The following is a 20,109-nucleotide window of genomic DNA, read 5'->3' as shown; positions in this document are numbered from 1 at the left end:
TGAGAAAAAGAGTCCTTACACTGGAGTCCACCAACCTCCTGAACTAATTATGAAAACTCTTATTTGTACATACGTACATATGTACATTTGCTCAGGGGAAGGGGTAATGGTTCAAAGCTTTCATTATAGTCTCAAAAGGTTAAAAACAAACCCCAAATAAGTTAGAACCTCTAAGGTATATTTTTAAGCTCTTTGGGGGCAAAGACAAGTCTACAAATAACATCAGTACAATCTAGATTAAGGTAAGTGCTATAAATGCAAGAAAAACAAAAAAAAACCCGCCATGACAAGGACAAGAAAAGGCCATGGAGAATATGGACATTTCTTCCTCAAAACATACAATTTCAAAATGGTGACCATGTGGAATACCTAAAAGGCAAGAAACCTCATAAAATACAGAAAGCACAGCTTAGTGCAATGACACTATGCAGTGTTACCCTTCTACTCACTAGCACATAGCACTGATAGTTTTGAAATGTAGGAATAATTCAGTCATTCAAATCAAAGTTTAATGAGACCTTAAGTATCAGAAGACCCCTAGGCTTAGGGAAATTAACAGAAAAAGGAAAAGAATATCAAATATTTGTAAAGCACCTATCATGTAGCAGAACTGTATTGAGTGGTTTTAATAATTTATCATAATATGAAGTTGGTATTATGTTCCTTATTTTTAAAAATGTTTTTCTTTTCAAATGTTTATTTAAATTCTAGTTAACATACAGCGCAATATTGGTTTCAGGAATAGGATTTACAAAAAACACCCAGTGCTCATCATAACAAGTGCCCTCCTTAATTACCCATCACCCACCTAGCCCATTCCCTACCCACCTCCTTCCATCAATCCTCACTTTGTTCTCTATCATTAAGAGTGTCTTATCGTGTTTCTCTTTCTTTTTTAATCTTCCCTTCTCATATCATCTGTTTTGTTTCTTAAATTCCACATATGAGTGAAATCATATGGTATTTGTCTTTCTGAGTGACGCATTTTAACTTAGCATAACACTCTCTAGTTCCATCCACATCATTGCAAATGGCAAGATTTCATTCTTTTTGAGGTTAAGTCCACTCTGTGTGTGTGTGCGTGTGTGTGTGTGTATCACATCTTCTTTATCCATTCATCTATTGATAGACATTTGGGCTCTTTCCATAGTTTGGATATTGTGGACATTGTTGCTATTGGGGTGCATGTGCCCCTTCAAGTCACTATTTTTGTATCCCTTGGATAAATACCTAGTAGTGCAATTGCTGGGTTGTAGGGCAGTGCTATTTTTAACTCTTTAAGGAACCTCCATATTGTTTTTATTTTTAATTTATTTTTTAAAAAGATTTTATTTATTGAGACAGAGAGAGAGAGAGAGGCGGAGACACAGGCAGAGGGAGAAGCAGACTCCCTGCAGGGAGCCCGATGTGGGACTCGATCCTGGGTCTCCAGGATCACACCCCAGGCTGCAGGCAGCACTAAACCGCTGCGCCACCAGGGTTGCCCTCCATATTGTTTTTAGAATGGATACACCAGTTTGCATTTCCACCAACAGTTCAAGAGGGTTCCTCTTTCTTTCCATCCTCACCAACACCTGTTGTTTCTTGTATTGTTAATTTTAGCCACTCTAATAGGTGTGAAGTGGTATCTCATTGTGGTTTTCATTTGTATTTTCCTGATGATGAATAATGTTGAAAATTTTTTTATTTGTCTGTTAGCCACCTGTATGATGTTTGGAAAAATGTCTATTCATATCTTCTGAAGATTTTTTAAACTGGATTCTTTTTTGGATATTGAGCTTGGTGAGTTCCTTATAGATTTTAGATACTAATCCTTCTTCAGATACATCATTTGCAAATATCTTCTCCCATTCCATAGGCTGCCTTATAGTTTTGCTGATTGTTTCCTTTGCTGTGCAGCTTTTTATCTTGATGAAGTCCCAATAGTTCATTTTTGCTTTTGTTTCCCTTACCTCCAGAGACATGTCTAGTAAGAAGTTGCTATGGCCATGGTCAAAGAGGTTGCTGCCTGTGTTCTCTAGGATGTTGACAGTTTCCTGACTCACATTTGGCCCTTTCATCCATTTTGAATTTATTTTTGTGTATAGTTACAGAAAGTGGTCCAGTTTCATTCTTCTTCATATTGCTCTCCAGTTTTCCCAACACAATTTGTTGAGGAGACTGTATTTTTTTTCCCATTGGGTATTCTTTCCTGCTTTGTCAAAGATTAGTTACCATATAATTGAGGGCCCATTTCTGGGTTTTCTTTTTTGTTCCATTGATCTATGTGTCTGTTTTTGTGCCAGTACAATACTGTCTTGATGACTACAGTTTTGTAACATTGCTTGAAGTCCAGAATCATGATGCTTCCAGATTTTCTTTTCTTTTTCAGGACTGCTTAGCTATCAGGGTCTTATGTGGTTCTACACAAATTTTAGGATTGTCTGTTGTACCTCTGTGAAAAATACTGGTGGTATTTTGATAGGGTTTGCATTAAATGTGTAGATTCCTTTGGGTATTTCTTTTGGACAATGTTTTTATTTTCCAATCCATGAGCATGGAATGTTTGTTCATTTTTGTGTGTGTCTTCAACTGCTTTCCTAAGTGTTCCATAGTTTTCAGAGTACAGATGTTTTACTTCTTTGGTTAAGGTTATTCCTAGATATCTTATGGTTTTTGATGCAGTTGTAAATGCTAAAAAGCAGCAAAATATAGTGATAAAAAATGCTAAAAAGCACCTGGGTAGCTCAATCAGTTAAGTGTCTGACTCTTGATTTTGTCTAAGTCATAATCTCAGGGTCATGGAATCAAGCCCTGTGTCAGGGTCCATGCTCAGCATGGAGTCCACTTGTTTCTCTCCCTCTGTTCCTCCCCCTTCTCTGCCTCTCTCTCTCTCTCCTCTCAAATCAATAAAAATTTAAAAAATAATAATAATGAAAAACAGCAAGATAAAAGAAGACAGTTACATACAAAGGAAACCCCCACAAAGATCTCAGCAGATTTTTCAACAAAAAAACTTTCCAAACCAGAAAGGGTAGCATGATGTAGCCAAAGTGGTGAATGGGAAGAACTTACAGCTAAGAATACTCTATTCAGCAAAGCTGTCATTCAGACTAGAAGGAGAGATAAAGAGTTTCCCAGACAAACAAAAACTAAAGGAGTTCATGACCTCTAAACTAGCCCTGCAAGAAATATTAAAGGGAACTCTTTGAGTAGAAAGGAAAGATTTACAAATGACAGTATGATGGTAGGAAACACAAAAGCAGTAAAAATTAATATTTCTGTAAAAAATCAGTCAAGGAACTCACAAAAGGATGTGTATACCTAAAACCTGGGGAGGAGAAGAGTAAAGAATGGGTTCAAACTTAAATGATCATCAATTTAGTATAGACTGCAATATATGGAAGAGGTTATATGCAAACTGGTAACTATGTGTCAAAAGCCACCGATAAATATGCAAAGAATAAAGAGAAAGAAATTCAAATATGTTACTGAAGAAAAACAGAAAACCATGAAACAGAGGAAGACAAGAAAGCATCAGAGAAAATCTTTAGAACAACTGCAAAACAAATAATAAAATAACAATAAATACATATCTACCAATAATTATTTTTTTAAGTAGGCTCCATTCCCATCCTGGGCCTAACAGGGGACCCTAATTCATGACCCCAAGATCAAAACCTGAGCTGATATTAAGAGTCAGACTTAAGCTACTGAGCCACCCCCGGGCATCCCCATCAGTAATTACTTTGACTATAAATGAACTAAATGCTCCAATCAAAAGATAGAGGGTGATAGAATGGATTAAAAAAACAAGACCCATCTATACACTGCCTACAAGAGACTCCTTTTAGACCTAAAGACACCTGCAGATTGAAAGGGGATAGAGAAATATCTATCATGCAAATGGATGTCAAAAGGAAGCCAAAGTGGCAGTATTTCTATCAGACGAAATAGACTTTAAAGCAAAGACTGTAACAAGAGTCAAAGAAGGATACCAATAATAAAAAGGGCAATCCAACAAGAAGATACAACAATTCTAAATATTTATGGACACAACATGGGAGCCCCCAAGTACACAAGATAGTTAAGAACAAACATAAAGGAACTAATCAATAATAATACAATAGCAGTAGAGGACTTTAACACCACACTTAACAGCAATGGACAGATCATCTAAACGAAATTCAGTAAGGAAACAATGGCTTTGAATGACACAGTGAACCAGATGGATTTAACAGATATATTCAGAACATTTCAGTCCAGAATAGCAGAATACACATTCTTTTCAAGTGCATATGGAACATTCTCCAGAATAGATCACATAGTAGGCCACAAAACAAGCTTCAGTAAATTCAAAAGGATCAAAGTCATACCATGCATCTTTTCTGACCACAATGTTATAAAACTAGAAGTCAACCACAAGAAAAAATTTGGAAAGACCACAAATACATGGAAGTTGAATAACATGCTGCTGAACAATGAATAGTTCAACCAGGAAATAAAAGAAGAAATTAAAAAGTACATGGAACAATGAAAATGAAAACAACAATTCAAAACTTTTGGGACACAGCAAAAGCAGTTCTAAGAGGGAAGTTTATAGCAATACAGGCCTACCCCAGGAAGCAAGAAAAACCTCTAATATAGAACCTAACCTTACACCTAAAAGTACTAAAATAACAACAACAACAACAAATGAAACTAAAACCAGCCAAAGAAAAGAAAAAATAAAGATTAGAGCAGAAATAAATGATATAGAAACTAAAAAAACATAGAACACAGCAATGAAACCAGGAGCTGTTTCTTTGAAAAAAAAAATCAATAAAATTGACAAACCTCTAGTCAGACTTATCAAGAAAAAGGGGGAAAACCCAAATAAATGAAAGCACAAATGAGAGAAGAGAAATAACAACAAACACCATGGAAATAAAATTGTAAGAGGATATTATAAAAAACTACCTGCCAACAAATTGGACAATCTATAAGAAAAGGGTAGATTCCAGAACCATATAATCTAACAAAAGTGAAACAGAAGAAATAAAAAACTTGAGCAGGCTGATTACAAGCAAAGAAATTGAATTGGTAATCCGAATACTCCCAGCAAACCGAAGTCCAGGACTAGATGGCTTCACAGGTGAATTCTATAAAACATTTAAGGAGTACCAGGGTGGCTCAGCAGTTAAGCGTCTGGCTTCAGCTCAGGTCATGATCCTAGGGTCCTGGGATCTAGCCCCACATTGGTAGCTGCAGTCAGCAGGGAGTCTACTTCTCCCTTTCCCTCTGCCCCTCCCCCTTGTTATCTCTTTCTCAAAATAAATAAATAAAATCTTTTTAAAAAGGTAATACTGGGGGATCCCTGGGTGGCGCAGCGGTTTGGCGCCTGCCTTTGGCCCAGGGCATGATCTTGGAGACCCGGGATCGAATCCCACATCGGGCTCCCGGTGCATGGAGCCTGCTTCTCCCTCTGCCTGTGTCTCTGCCTCTCTCTCTCTCTCTCTGTGACTATCATAAATAAATAAAAAAAAAAGGTAATACTGGAAGTCTTAGCCTCAGCAGTCAGACAACAAATTCAGTTTTTATAGCATAGGTAATGGTTTGAACCCTCTTTGTTAATCTGGAATTAGAGACAAAATGTTAAGTATCAATTTAGATTCCAGTGGTCTCCACAGTAGGTCAAAGTTAAACAACTCAGAAACTTTATACAAAGTTCTTTTTTATACAAAGTACTTTTTTTTAAAAGATTTTATTTATTCATGAGAGACACAGAAAGAGAGAGAGAGAGAGAGAGGCAGAGACACAGGCAGAGGCAGAAGCAGGCTCCATGCAGGGAGCCTGACGTGGGACTCGATCCCAGGACTCCAGGATCACGCCCTGGGCTGAAGGTGGCGCTAAACCGCCGAGCCACCCGGGCTGCCCTACAAAATATTTTTTAAAAGCAGTCAGACATGACTTCCTAGAGGCTTTGATTAAAGCCCATGATACTCTTGGGAACATGTTCATTTGAGTTTGGTAAATCTTTGGGCTCCAGGCCCAAATCTTTGGTCATGCTCCAGGCCTAAGCCCATTTGAAAGGCAGAAGTTTGTGAGTGTCTCTGTGGAAGCTTCCTTGCTCTGAGTTCTTTTTTTCCTTCATATCTCTTAGAATGTAAACTGCTTAGAATGTAAACTGCAAGCCAGTTTCACATATTTGTACTTTGTGCCTTATTGTAACCTAGTAACTTTAAGTTTAATTACTCCTGAGAATAGGTTCAGTGTAGTTTCTTTCCCCTTGCAAACCTAACTGCCATAAACGTGTCCATCAATACTCTGCTGATATAAGCAAACATGCAGAAGTCTCAAAATCTCTACTGAATCCAGCATGTATTTACTGAATAGCCACTGTATGCTCTGAGTTTTTACTTTTTAACTCTTTAATTTGAACATTTTCAAACAAATAAGTAGAGCGCGCTTAGTGTAATGAGACCCCATGCTTCTATTACTTAGCTTTAATAATTTTCAGAGACATACACTGGTTAATCTTTACCCTTTCCCAACTCCTTCTCTATCCTCTCCAATGGATTATATTAAAATAAATCCCAGAAATATAATTTCATTGCTATATACCTCTGTATACATTTCTAAAAAATAAGAATTTAGAATGAATAGTAATTCCTTAAAATCAAATATCCAGTGTTCAGATTGCCACAAGTGACTTTTAAAAGCCTCTCAAACAACAAACAAAAACAGGATGTTTGTTCAAGTCAGGATACAAAGTCTAGCCATTTTATTTGGTTGATTGTCTCTTAAGCTGTAAGTCCCTCTCCTCCTCTTCCTCCCTCCACCCAATTATTTACTGAAAAATAGGAAGTTAGCTCTAGAGTGACTTGACCAGATTCAGAGTTTTGGGTAAAATTACTTCACAGGTTGGGCTGCATACTTTCTAATATATCACATCAGGAGATACATAATGCCTGATTATTTTTCTTTTTGTGCTCTTAGGATTGATCAGTGCATTCAGCTGTTGTGAGCCTGATCCATCCATTATAAAGTTCCCTGTCAACTTTCTACCTAATAGTTTTAGTAGTTATTGATGATCATTGTCTCAATCAATTATTTCATTAGAGAGGCTTTATTTTTTATTTCAATTTTGACTCTCTCACCTTCTCTCTTAACACTCTCATCTGTAAAATGAGGAAAGAAACATGTAAAGTGCCAAATTCAGCATCTAGAACATGGTGGGCTTTAAAAAAAATGACAGAAATGACAACCACAAAAATTGCTTAGAATTCATGGGAAAAACAACTACTTTAGAGAACATCATATTTGTGATGATCCTTCAATCACATTTTTCTAAAATACAAAAAGAAAATGCATATATTATGAAATCATCCTGCTTATCAAATATTCAAATGTCCAAGAACTACTGGCTTTTAAAAACTCTTTTATCAATTGTGGTCTTAGAATGATTAAGATAATGGATGGATTGGTGGGAGAAGGCATAGGCAAACACACACAGGGAAACAATCAATATACGTTTGCTTCACTAGTGGCTCCAGAAGGCCATAATGGTCAAACTCCCAATATTTCCTTCCTTCATACAGCATATATTTTTGGTGCAAAGCAGTCAGGGATGGTAGGTCTGGGAGACGAGACCTGGCTTTTTGAAGAAAACAATCAGGCAGCTGTTCCCCTGGTGGCCTTATCACTTCATACAGAAGGAGAAACAAAAACAAAAACAAAAAAACCTCAAGTGCTTTAACACTGAGCAAGCCCTGAATAATGTACCAAATACTTTCAAGGAGTTTTTGTTTCATTTTGCAAGCATTACATACTCCCCCCAAAACTATCCCTAAATCACAAAGTGAGCTTTGCCTTGAGAAAAAGAGAGATTTCATTCCAACTTTTTGTTCTCTGGCTGAGATATCTTTCCCACTTGGTCTTCACACTGATTAGAAATTTAAGAATAAAACTGTATCACAGTCCCTTCTCCATTCATATCACAATGGCTCTGATATCTCAATTTCCCTTGCCTTCAACATGTTCCAATTGCCAACTGTAGAATGGGGCAAGTCTCAAAAAGTTTGCAGAAGTGGCCCCATAGGCTCCTAACAACCAAGTTATTCGCAGGTGGTCCTTGCTAGAGCTTGCCATGCTTAAATATGCAGCAAGAACTCTGAGAACCTGATGATTAACAAGAATTGTTAACAATCCACGAATGGCTCATGGATTTTTTTTAAATGTTTTTTTTAAATTTTTATTTATTTATGATAGTCACAGAGAGAGAGAGAGAGAGAGAGAGAGAGAGAGAGAGAGAGGCAGAGGGAGAAGCAGGCTCCATGCACCGGGAGCCCGACGTGGGATTCGATCCGGGGTCTCCAGGATCGCGCCCTGGGCCAAAGGCAGGCGCCAAACCGCTGCACCACCCAGGGATCCCTGGCTCATGGATTAAAAGAATTCTTATTCTTCTGTCTTCTAAACCAAATAGTGACCCAGAGGAAATGGAAATGACTGAAATTGTTTACTTAATTTTATTTTCCAGAATCAAGGCTGAAGAATCTAGGGCATGAGCTGGACACCAGCTTGGACTAATCAGAAAGTACCAAAGACCAGTTTTCCACTTGTGGAAAATATAAATAAAGTTTCCCTTCCCCAAATAAGGAATCCTATGTTCTTCATGGCTTAGTTCAAATATCTCCTTCATATGAAACTCTACCTGTTGCCCTAATGCTGAATTCAATCATATTAAATGAAGGTGCTTTAACATTTATGCCAATGGAGTTTATAATCTTGTTTACAAGAGAGAGATTTTACCCAGAATCAGATATTAAGAGATACTCATTTCACAGATGGAGAACAGACTCAGAAAAGTTACACAATTTGACTCAACTTCATTGCATGATTACAGTCACAATAACAGAAATTAAAATGACCATAACTTCATATTCTGAAACATCTTGTGCTTTAAAAACTATAAAAAATAAACTAGTAAAGGATTCCTTCAAGTTAATATACTTCTTAAATACAGCCAAATTGCTTCTTTTGGTCAAAAAAGAAAATAATTTTTAATTACTAACAGTTTTTGAGTACTTACCACGTGCTAGACCCTAAGACATCCTACAAGCACTATTTCATTTAATTCTAACCATAATGTTGTGTGTTTAATACTATTATTATCTCTATTTTTTGGTAGGTAAAGAAACCTGAGGCTTAGAGAAATTAATTAACTTGCCTAAATTTACACAGCCAGTAAGAGGCAGAGTTACGAATTGAACCTAGGAAATATAGACTTATATTTCTATTAGAATGTGCTCAAACATCAACCTAATTTTCCTAGTTTAGAAAATCAGAGTAATGTTTGGTATTGCTTCTTAAAAGTTTTTAAAGTTTTTTTTAACACTGCAAAATCATTCTAATCCAATTTTCATCTTTTGTTTACATATACTCAGCTACTATGATAATTACCAAACTGATAGAAATATGGAATCCTAACAGAGACAAATGGTAGAGAATATGCAATATTTGGCCTCTCTGGTCAGATTTAATTTGGTAACCTATAGCATACGTCTTTCCTTCAGAGATTATAAGAAATTCAAAGAGCCAAAACACATAAAGATGTTAATCTCTCTCTCTTTTTAAAAAGTAAATCTTAAATCAAGGTCAATTCATCCATTCAACTAGTAATTATTTAACATCTACTATGTGTTAGGTACCAAGAATAAACACATGAAAAGACCAAATAATATCTGACCTTATGGCATTTATATTCTAGCTGGAAAGACAGATATTAAATGATTAAGTCCAGAAGTAATTTAATTCTAATTGTGGTAAGTGGTATGAAAGAAAAGTTACAGGATGACAGGATAGCATATAATATGAAGACCAGACCTTGTTTAGGGCAAGGGATTTCTTTGAGGAAATAACATTTTGAGCAAAATTTTATAGAATAAATAAGAATTAATTAGGTATAAAGATGGGGAATGACTAGAAGAGTGGTAAAGAGTATTCCAGGTAGCAAAAAAAAAAAAAAAAAGATATGCAGAAGTGCTGAGGTAGGAGGAAGAAAAAGCTTATACTAAGGCTAAAGGTACTAAGGATGGAGTAACATGGAATATTCAAAGAACAGAAAGAAGGCTAGCAACTGGAGAGCCAACAGGCAGAGGTAAAGTGGCAGGTGTTGAGACTGGGAGAAGCAGGCAAGAGTCATGGCTCTGGGATTCATCCCAACTCCTCCCTCTGCTCTGTAGTCGAGGTCACAAAATCCTGTGGATTCTGCTTCCTGAATCTCTCTCTATTCTAGCTCCTCCCCCTAACTCTTCTAACACTGCCTCAGCTCAAGATTCTAACAATCTTCCTGCCTCCACAACTTATTCCCTTTACCCAACTACTACAACATGAACAGAATGTCCTTTCTAAAAAAGAAAGAAAATCATGTCATTCCTAGTAAACGGTGACTTAGTGACCTATTCTTTTTATATTCTTGTTACCTAATACAGAGTATGGCATAGAATAAACATTTATAAAAATGTTTGCTGAAATGAGTTGCTTAAAATTTTTCAAATAGTTCCTAACTGGGACGCCTGGGTGGCTCAATGGTTGAGCATCTGTCTTTGGCTCAGGGCGTAATCCTGTAGTCCCAGGATCGAGTCCCATGTCAGGCTCCCTGCATGGAGTCTGCTTCTCCCTCTGTCTATGTCTCTGCTTCTCTCTGTGTCTCTCAGGAATAAATAAATAAAATCTTAAAAAAAAAAAGTTCCTAACTGATCACAGGATAAAGTTCAAATTCTTGTAATGTAGCCTCTTTCTAGACTTGCTTCCTACCACCTCCTAACACACTAAACTATTTGCATATTCTTAACTATGCTATGTTCTTTCTATTAGTCTCTATTCCTATAGGTATATGAAGTTCCCATACCACGTGTGACCATCTCACCTTCTTATCCTTAATTCTCCACTCAAATGATACCTATTCCAGAAAGTCTTCCCTGATCCCAGATCTCTTTGAAGAATTAAATGTTTCTCCTTGAGCTCTCATTTTTAAATCAGTGGTATCTCTCTTACAGCACTTGGCATCAGTGTAATTAATAGATTGTATATTTGTCTTTTCCTTTTAGATTGTAAGCTCCTAGAAAGAAGGGTCATGTGTTTCTCATCTTTATCTTTTCATCTCAGGCACACTGAGGGCACACACATGGTACACAGATGGCATACTATTAGAGCTTAGTGTTTGTTGATCTGTGAATGAATAAATGAACACTAAACTGAATCTTTAACTTACATACATCCATGATTCACAAAGAATTAAGCATGTTTATAAAATTATAAAAGCATGTTTATAAAATTACAAATTCTAAAATGATAAAATTCCTGATTTTATAATTAAAATGTAACTGGAGGGCAGCCCCAGTGGCCCAGTGGTTTAATGCCACCTTCAGCCCAAGGTGTGATCCTGGAGTCCTGGGATCGAGTCCCATGTCAGGCTCCCTGCATGGAGCCTGCTTCTCCCTCTGCCTGTGTCTCTACCTCTTTCTCTCTCTCTCTCTCTGTGTCCCTCATGAATAAATAAATAAAATCTTAAAAAAATTAAAAAATAAAAAATAAAAATAAAATGTAACTGGAGGCTCTCTGCTCCTCCCCACTTGACAGCCACATCTTCTGGTGCAGTGCCAGCTATGTCCCTGAGACATGATGGATGGTTCACTCCATGAAGACTGGAGTGAACAGATTTGGCCATATTGGGCATCTGGACACCAGGGCTGCTTATAACTCTGGCAAAGTGGATAGTGTCACCATCAATGACCTCTTCATTGACCTCAACTACATGGTGTACATGTTCCAGTATGATTCTACCCACTGCAAATTCCACAGCACTGTCAAGGCTGAGAAAGAGAAACTTTATCAATCTCCATCTTCCAGGAGCAAGATCCCACCAACATCAAATGGGGTGATGCTGCTGGTGCTGAGTATGTTGTGGAGTCCACTGGGGTCTTCGCCACCGTGCAGAAAGCTGGGGTGAGGACAAGAGGGTCATCATCTCCACTCCTTTTGCTGATGCTCCCATGTGTTTGTGATGGGTGTGAACTATGAGAAGTATGACAACTCCTTCAAGATTATCAGCAATGCCTCCTGCACCACCAACTGCTTGGCCCCTCTGGCCAAGGTCATCCATGACAACTTCGGCATCATGGAGAGACCCATGACTACTGTCCATGCCATTATTGCCACCCAGAAGACTATTGACGGCCCCTCTAGCTGAGGTGTGATGGCCAAGGGGCTGCCCAGAACATCGTCCCTCTTTCCAATGGTGGTGCCAAGGCTGTAGGTAAGGTCATCCCTGAGCTGAATGGGAAGCTCACTGGCATGGCCTTCCATGTCCCTATTCCCAACGTGTCAGTCATGGATCTGACCTACCACCTGCAGAAAGCTGCCAAATACGACAACATCAAGAAGGTTGGTGAAGCAGGCATCAGACAGCCCCCTCAAGGGCATTCTGGGGTATACTGAGAACCAGGTTGTCACCTGTGACTTTAACAGTGACACCCACTCTTCCATTTTTTTAAATAATAAATTTATTTTTTATTGGTGTTCAATTTGCCAACATACAGAATAACACCCAGTGCTCATTCCGTCAAGTGCCCCCCTCAGTGCCCGCCAACCAGTCACCCCCACCCCCTGCCGCCACTCTTCCATTTTGATGTCAAGTCTGGCATTCCTCTCAATGACCACTTTGTCAAGCTCATTTCTTGGTATGACAATGAATTTAGCTACAGCAACTAGGTGGTGGACTTTATGGTCCACATAGCCTCCAAGGAGTAAGAGTCCCCCTGACCATAGCTCCAGAGAGTAAAAGGAAGAGAGAGTCCCTCAGCTGCTGGGGAGTCCCTGCCCCAACTTATCCTCCAACACACTGAGAATCTCCTTACCTCCAGTTTCCATCCTAGACCCCCCTGAAGAAGAGGAGAGGTTTGGGGAGCCCTACCTTGTTATGTACCATCAGTAAAGTATACTGTACCCCCCCCAAAAAAAGAAAAAGAAACCAGACAATAATTAAACAATTTTACTGGGATGCTGAGCACAGTAACAATATTTACACCATGCTAAAAATAGTAAGGCACCAAGATAATTTCCATAATTCATATTTATATCTCAAATGGACAGCTGTTATGCTTCTGCCAATTTTCAACCCATTTTTAAAAATATAAAATTTGAGCAGTTTTATTAGCTAATAATTACTGGATACTTACTATGTACCAGTGTTCTAATTATTTTCCATGTATTAACTAAATCCTCAAAACAACCCTACAAGATACATTCATTTAGAGGACACTGAAGCTCAGAGAGGTAAAGAAATTGTCTAAGATCACACAGCCTATAAGAAATAAAGTTGGGATTGGAACACAGGTAGTCTGGCTTTAGAGCCTATGGTCTTAACTACTATAATACATCAAATATGACTATGCAAGTACAATTCTACAAAGATGCACTAATGATAGGTCAGTAAACTGATGTTTGCCCGGTTTCCTGGGCAATTAATTGTTCAAGGCAACTAAAACTGACAAGTGGTCTGTGATGCTTTCACAGTTGGAATGAAGATGGACTCATGAACTCATCTGTACAAGACAATGTTTCTGCACAGTGAGTGAATTATCAGCTGAGAGTTCTAAAGGAAAGCACTTCTCAGTATAGCCCTCTGACACCACTCAAAGTCTTTGTGTTTCTGAGTGCAAGAAAGGCTCTGGTAAAGCTTGGGCAATTAAAACCACTTTGCTCATTGCTCTTTTGATTCACCAGACCCGTGAGCAGGTGCTAATGCATGAAAATGAATGTAGTTTCAGCCAATGGCAGAGAAAAGGAGAGCTGAGGTTTACAAAAAGAATAATTTTTTCTTATAGTCATTTTAAGTGTGTGTGTGTGTATACACACAGAGAGATATATAAACTAGGTAGCTCCTTTGAATGAGAACGCTTTCCTCCTGAATAAATTAGGTTTTGATGAAACTGCATAGTATAAATTAGACCTTCTCACTTAATTCCTGTCTCCTGGAGGGCCATAGCCTTCCTCCTTTCTGTGAACTGACAAAATAGTAGCCACAAGAACACTTAAAACGATGAAAGTGACATTCTCAAAACAACTAATTTCTTTTCCAGAAAGCCCATTCAAAAGCCGGATAATAACTACCGCCTAACCAAGAGCACTGCAATGGCTTTGTGGACTCATATTATGATATATGAATCAGGGAATCAGGGTACTTGAGTTCTAATTCCAGTATTCCTCAATTCCACTTTGCCTCAGTTTCTTAATTATGCAAAAGGACATAATAATAGTTATATGCCTATCAGACTCACGTGAAAGTAATTTGTAAAGAACACATTTCCCAGAGATACCATTCAATAACAATCCCAACTGGCCAGGGCCAGGGCCTATATAAGTTCACAAGAAGCAGATGGCACCCACACACTGGGTGAGGGTGCGAGAGACTGCAAGTGAGGAGCAGTATTGTTATTGAAGAATACAAATGATGATGCCCCATTACTCTGAGAGCTACTTGGTTTGTTTGTATTAGAGAGGTCGGTCTCAGTTTCTTGGAGCAGCTGAGTAAGCTGGGGGGCCCTCCTTGTGGCCATCTGCTCCCCTCCCAGACTCCTCTGGCAAATCAAGAGGTTTTCCTTGTATTAACCACTGAAGAGCAGTCACAGGCCCTTCTCAGCACCAGTTTTAGCAGGCAATGGTCTCTGCTGTCCATCTGTGCCAGTAACTACAGTTAAAGAACAATGAGGCTTCCCAAACCCAAGCATTCATTCACTTAGTTTTCCAGTACTCTTACTTGGATCTCTATAAGGGGATTAAATGTATATTTTAGAAGACTGAGTTATTTCTCTTTTACTTTAGAAACACTTTATGGAGAAAAACTTAAATAGGAAGACTGTCTGGAAAATTCACTTAAAAATCTAACATGTAAAAAAAAAATCTAACATGTATAAAATATAATTACTTTAAAAATAGTAATTTCATTTCTCCCCAACCACTCTCCGGAGCCTAAGACTTAGAACACAAGTTGTCTTGTACGTTGATAGACAACCAGTCTATTCAGAACTGCAGATCTGATGCATGCTCCTCAGTTCACAGATTTGAACACAGACTAGGAAAAAATATACCAGTACTCCTTATGCAGTTGTCTGCCAGAAACAATGTGCATAATACAAGGTACACATGTTGCCAAAATGAATGTTATAGGCTAATAATTAACACCTGGATTATTCATTTGGAGAGAGAAAAGGGCAACATGTAATTGTAAAATGATTTCAGAAATTACCCCATTACAGTCAGTAGGCTACATCAATGGGGGAAAATAAAAACTAAACCATAAGCTGCTTTTTGAAAGGAAAAGGATACATATAGCTATTTTTGATCAACTACAATATTGTGTGATCAAATGTTTATTTTCAAGAGTCTTCAAAATAGCATTCAGGTTTATTTTAAAGCATTAAAATATTACCCAGATACTTTTTTTTCTAGAGGAAAATGATTTCCTGGCTACTTCTCCAAGACTGTGTACACTGAATCAAGTCATCAGAATATAATGAAATTATACTTCAATGAGTTAATATATATATCAGTATCTGGCATACCATATTATTAGCATTCTGACTATAACTGTCACAAGCTCCCTTATTCTAATATCTAAAGACGTCTCATTTAAAGCCAAGTCTAACCTCAAATGAGCTAAAGAAAAATGCTATATTTTTGCTTCTGCATAAATATCATATGAACTGTAACAAATTCTTATAGCAATCAAAAGACTCATTTTCAGGAGATCTTAACTCCATGACATTTTATTTCCAACATGGCCTTTTTAATATGGAGATAAATGCATATTCCACATAACATTCTTTACTTAAAGATTTCATACTCTCGTAAGAACGCCATTCCTAACATTTACAGCATTTTGGACAAGGCCTCATATTACCCTCTAGCTTTATTCTTTTGTTCCATCTTGCAACTTGACCTGTGTGGGGCAGCAAGAATGTCAAAACAAATTCAATTAGGACAATGCTTTTCATTTTGTTGAGAAACTGGAGCAAAACCATTTTTCCACATTCTAGAGTAACCTGATTCCATACAACACCAATCAAATAAAAGACTTTCTCATTAAGCCTTCACTCAAGGTTCTAAATACATTCACATCATACACTGGATCTAAGGAGCACCTCTTCATAGGAAAAAAAATCCCTAGGGTCAGCAACTTTTCTGAATCAAAATTACATTCTTACTGTAAGATCCCATTAATTGGCCAGCAATTCCTTGTGAGCGCTGCTCTTACATGGCTTTTAACTCCTTTGCTGCTCTAACCCCAAAGGCAGGGGATAAATTTGCTAAATGGAGTATTTTTCCACTTGTATACTTTTTCTTTAGAAAGACTCCCTGAAAATCTTTAGAATATCTAAACTGTGAATTATGCATTTATGGATTCTCACTGTGTGATGTAATTTATTTTTCTTTTTTAACTTGACTTAAATTTGTGTATAAAACAAAATTAGTCATCATCTGAACCAAAGGTCAATTTATTCTAGCCTGGTCACAGAATTACAGCAGACTAGAACTCAGAAGGTATATATACCAAGAAAAGAAAAGCTTCCTTCTATGAGTCATACAAAGCGAATTTGCCTTTTGAGTAGCCTGTAGGAGAAAACAGCTACCTGAAGCTTTCTCCCATATAACCCAGGTCTAGATTCAAGAGTTCCCTCTGTGGTCATGCAGGGATTCGCAAGACCAAGAATGCTGGTGAAGAAGAGGGCTGTTTTTTGTAGGTAAGGAAATGCAGTGTCATCCTAGAGGGAGAATAAAATACTCTTACTGGAGAGGTTGCTGAAAGATAAAAATCTACAAAGTTCACATAGATGAGAGCCAAAGAAGTTTTTTTCTTTATCTCAAAGATCTAGGACCACATCATGGAATCCCAGTCTCTGCACCACAACATTATGCCACGTTAAATTTTTTTTTCTAATGCAAAATTGGGAGAGAAAAAGAAAAATAGGCTATAATCTAGGGAAATAGTGCTAAAATTTAATGATCAATTGAGAGAATGAACACTAAAGGGGACACACCTCAGATCAGCAGGGCTACCATATTTTGGGTAGTGGCCACAGTGAGTTCTTTTTCTCATTTTTTTTTTTTTGTACTGTGCTGGAGAAAAAAAGTGATTTTCAACCTCAGAATGAATATAATATTCCAGCAGCAATTCCAAGTGATTTATCATACATAATTTAAATCTTTACTGTTGCTAGATACTAAGCTGAATACCAAGGATACTAAATTGAGAAGGAACAGTGTCTACTGGGAGAGACAGACAAGTAAACATTTATAGTTGAGGGAGTAAATGTTATGACAAAGATTAGCAAATGGTATTATAGAAGGACAGAGCAAAAATACCTAGTTCAGGCTGAAGGTCTGTGGTTTAGGAAAGACTTCCAGAAAGTAGGGATATTTGAGTTAAATCTTGAAAGGTGAGTAGAAGATGAACAACAACAACAAAATCTACATTATTTTACAAGTAATATGAGAAGTAGTACAGAGTAAGATGGAACACAAAGGTGAAACAACCAATCTAAGCTGAAGAGAGGGCCAGGTAAGGGTCTCCGAAAGGGTCTCCAAAGTAGGGAAAGGAACCAGAATGTCATATGCAAAAGCAAGGTCTGGCAGCATGAAGTATAGTACAATATGAGACGCGATATAATATGTAGTGATTGTAGTAGTTTCCTGCTATTGTAACAAATTACTACAAACTTAGTGGTTTAAAACAACACAAATTTATTACATGACCGTTCCAGAAGCTGGAAGTCCAAAATGGGTCTCACTGGGCTAAAATCAAAGTGTCGGCAAGGCTGCATTCCTTCAAGAGGCTGGCTCTAGGGGAAAATCCATTTCCTAGCTTTATCCAGCTATTATTTTATTTTTTTCAAACATTTTATTTATTTGAGAGAGAGAGAGTATGCAAGAGAGAAAGCATGAGCAGGCGGGGGGCGGGGCACGGGCAGAGGGAAAAGGAAAAACAGACTCCCCACTGAACAAGAAGCCCTAAGCACAGCTCGAAGCAGGGCTCAATCCCAGGACCCTGGATCATGACCTGAGCCAAAGGCAGACACCTAACTAAGCCACCAGGGTGCCCCATCCAGCTTTTAGAGTTCACCTGTTTTCCTTGGCTTGTGGCCCTTTCCTCCATCTCCATCATTAGTAATGGCTAAATCTCGATTGTATCAACCTGCCACTGAATCTCTTTTATCTCTCTTTCACTTACAAGGATCCTTGTGGTTGCATTGGGACCATCTGAATAATCCAGGATAATCATGCCATCTCAAGATAAACTGATTAGTAAATTCCTACTGCAACCTAAATTCCTTCTTGCCACTATTGACATAACACAGTCACAGGTTCCAGGGATTTGGATGTGGACATCTGTGGAGAGCTATCATTCTGCCTAACATAGTGATTCAGAGTGTACATGCTGGAGTCACACTGCCTGGGTTCATGTTTACCATCTTGACTAATAGTTGTATGACCTTGAGGAAGTTACATAACCTCTCTGTACCTCAGTTTCCTTGTCTGTAAATGGGATAATAATAGTAACTACCTTATTTTGTTGTAGGGAGGAATAGTTTACTATGTGAGTGGGTAAAGGGTTAGCAAAACTCTTTCCCTTTCTTCATGAGACTTTGGCCTTTGATTTAAATTTTTAACTATGTTTCCCTGAAAACCTGATAAAGGTAAAATGTCAACTATGGTCTTAAGCAATATTATATTAAAAATGACACTTGATTGGTAATAATGGGAAGAAGTGTAAATACCTAGTTGTAAGCCAAATCTTTTGGTTCCCCTAAGTGTTGATGACTCGTATAACTTGGCACAATCCTTTTGGGGACCCTGGATACTATGCCTATATAACTGCCATAAGAGATATTTATTTGCTCCTGTAGAACATGAGTCTGTTAAGTCAGGGCAACTTCCAGATATGACCAATGTGGATCTCATTTCTTTCACATGAGCATCACCTAGGGGAATGGGGGCAAAGAGTAGCTCCTAAACAGCTGCAGAGACAACTCTACGAACTGCTACAAAACTCTCACTGAAGAATGCCTGATGTTGTCTTGCTAAGAAGCTTTGGTTCCTGTCGTATATGTTTTGTTTTCTTTTTTTTATTGTATTAAAATACACATAATATAAAATTTACTATCAGTCATTTTAAAGTGTGCAGTTCAGTGGTATTAAACACATTCATATTGTTGCACAGTAAACACCACCATCCATCTCCACAAACTCTATTATCTATTAAATAATAATTCCCCATTCTTCCCTCTTCTAGCTCCTGGCAAACACATCCTACTTTCTGTTTCTATTATTTTAACTACTCTAAGTACCTCATGTAAGTGGAATCATATGGTATTTGTCTGTCATTGACTTACTTCACTTAGCATAATGTCCTCAAGGTTCATCCACGTTGTGGCATATTAGAGAAATTCCTTCCTTTTAAAGGCTAAATAATATTCTATTGTATATACAGTATCAGAGGTCACTTAAGCCATTCATCTATCAAATAGACATTTGGGTTACTTCCATATTTTAGCTTTGTAAATAACTGCTGTTATGAACATGAGTGTACAATTTCTTTGAGAGTCTTTAAGTTCTTTTTCTTAAATATTTTATTTATTTATTTGAGAGAGAGAAAGTGTGCATGAGTGGGGGAGGGGCAGAGGGCGAGACAGAGCAAGAGAAGCACACTCTGTGATGAGCGTGGAGCCTGATGTGGGGCCTAATCCCAGGTCCCTGAGATCATGACCTGAGTGGAAATCAAGAGTCAGACACTTAACCAACTGAGCCACCTAAGTACCCCGAGTCTTTAAGACATACACTGACAAGTGCAATATCTAGGTCATATGGTAATTCTATTTTTAATTTTTTTCTTAAATATTTTATTTGTTTGTTTGTTTGACAGAGAGGTAGTGAGAGCCAGAGAGCACAACTGTGGGGAACAGCAGTGGGACAGGAAGCAGGCTCCCTCCTCACCAATGCGGGACTTGATCCCAGGACTCTGATATTATGATCTGAGCCAAAGGTAGACACTTAATGGACTGAGCCACCCAGGTGCTCTATTTTTAGTTT

The 20,109-nt window shown here is 37.9% G+C and overlaps 1 protein-coding gene across 4 annotated transcripts in view; it reads right to left on the bottom strand.

The window, feature by feature from the left end:
* Nucleotides 1-20,109, bottom strand: part of ZSWIM5 (zinc finger SWIM-type containing 5) — a 194,680-nt gene that overhangs the window by 67,557 nt on the left and 107,014 nt on the right. The gene's annotated exons all lie outside the window — the stretch shown is intronic.

This window comes from Nyctereutes procyonoides, unplaced genomic scaffold (assembly GCF_905146905.1).
Source record: "Nyctereutes procyonoides isolate TBG_1078 unplaced genomic scaffold, NYPRO_anot_genome, whole genome shotgun sequence".
Classification (NCBI taxonomy): domain Eukaryota; kingdom Metazoa; phylum Chordata; class Mammalia; order Carnivora; family Canidae; genus Nyctereutes; species Nyctereutes procyonoides.
This window is presented reverse-complemented; position numbering and strand designations above follow the sequence as displayed.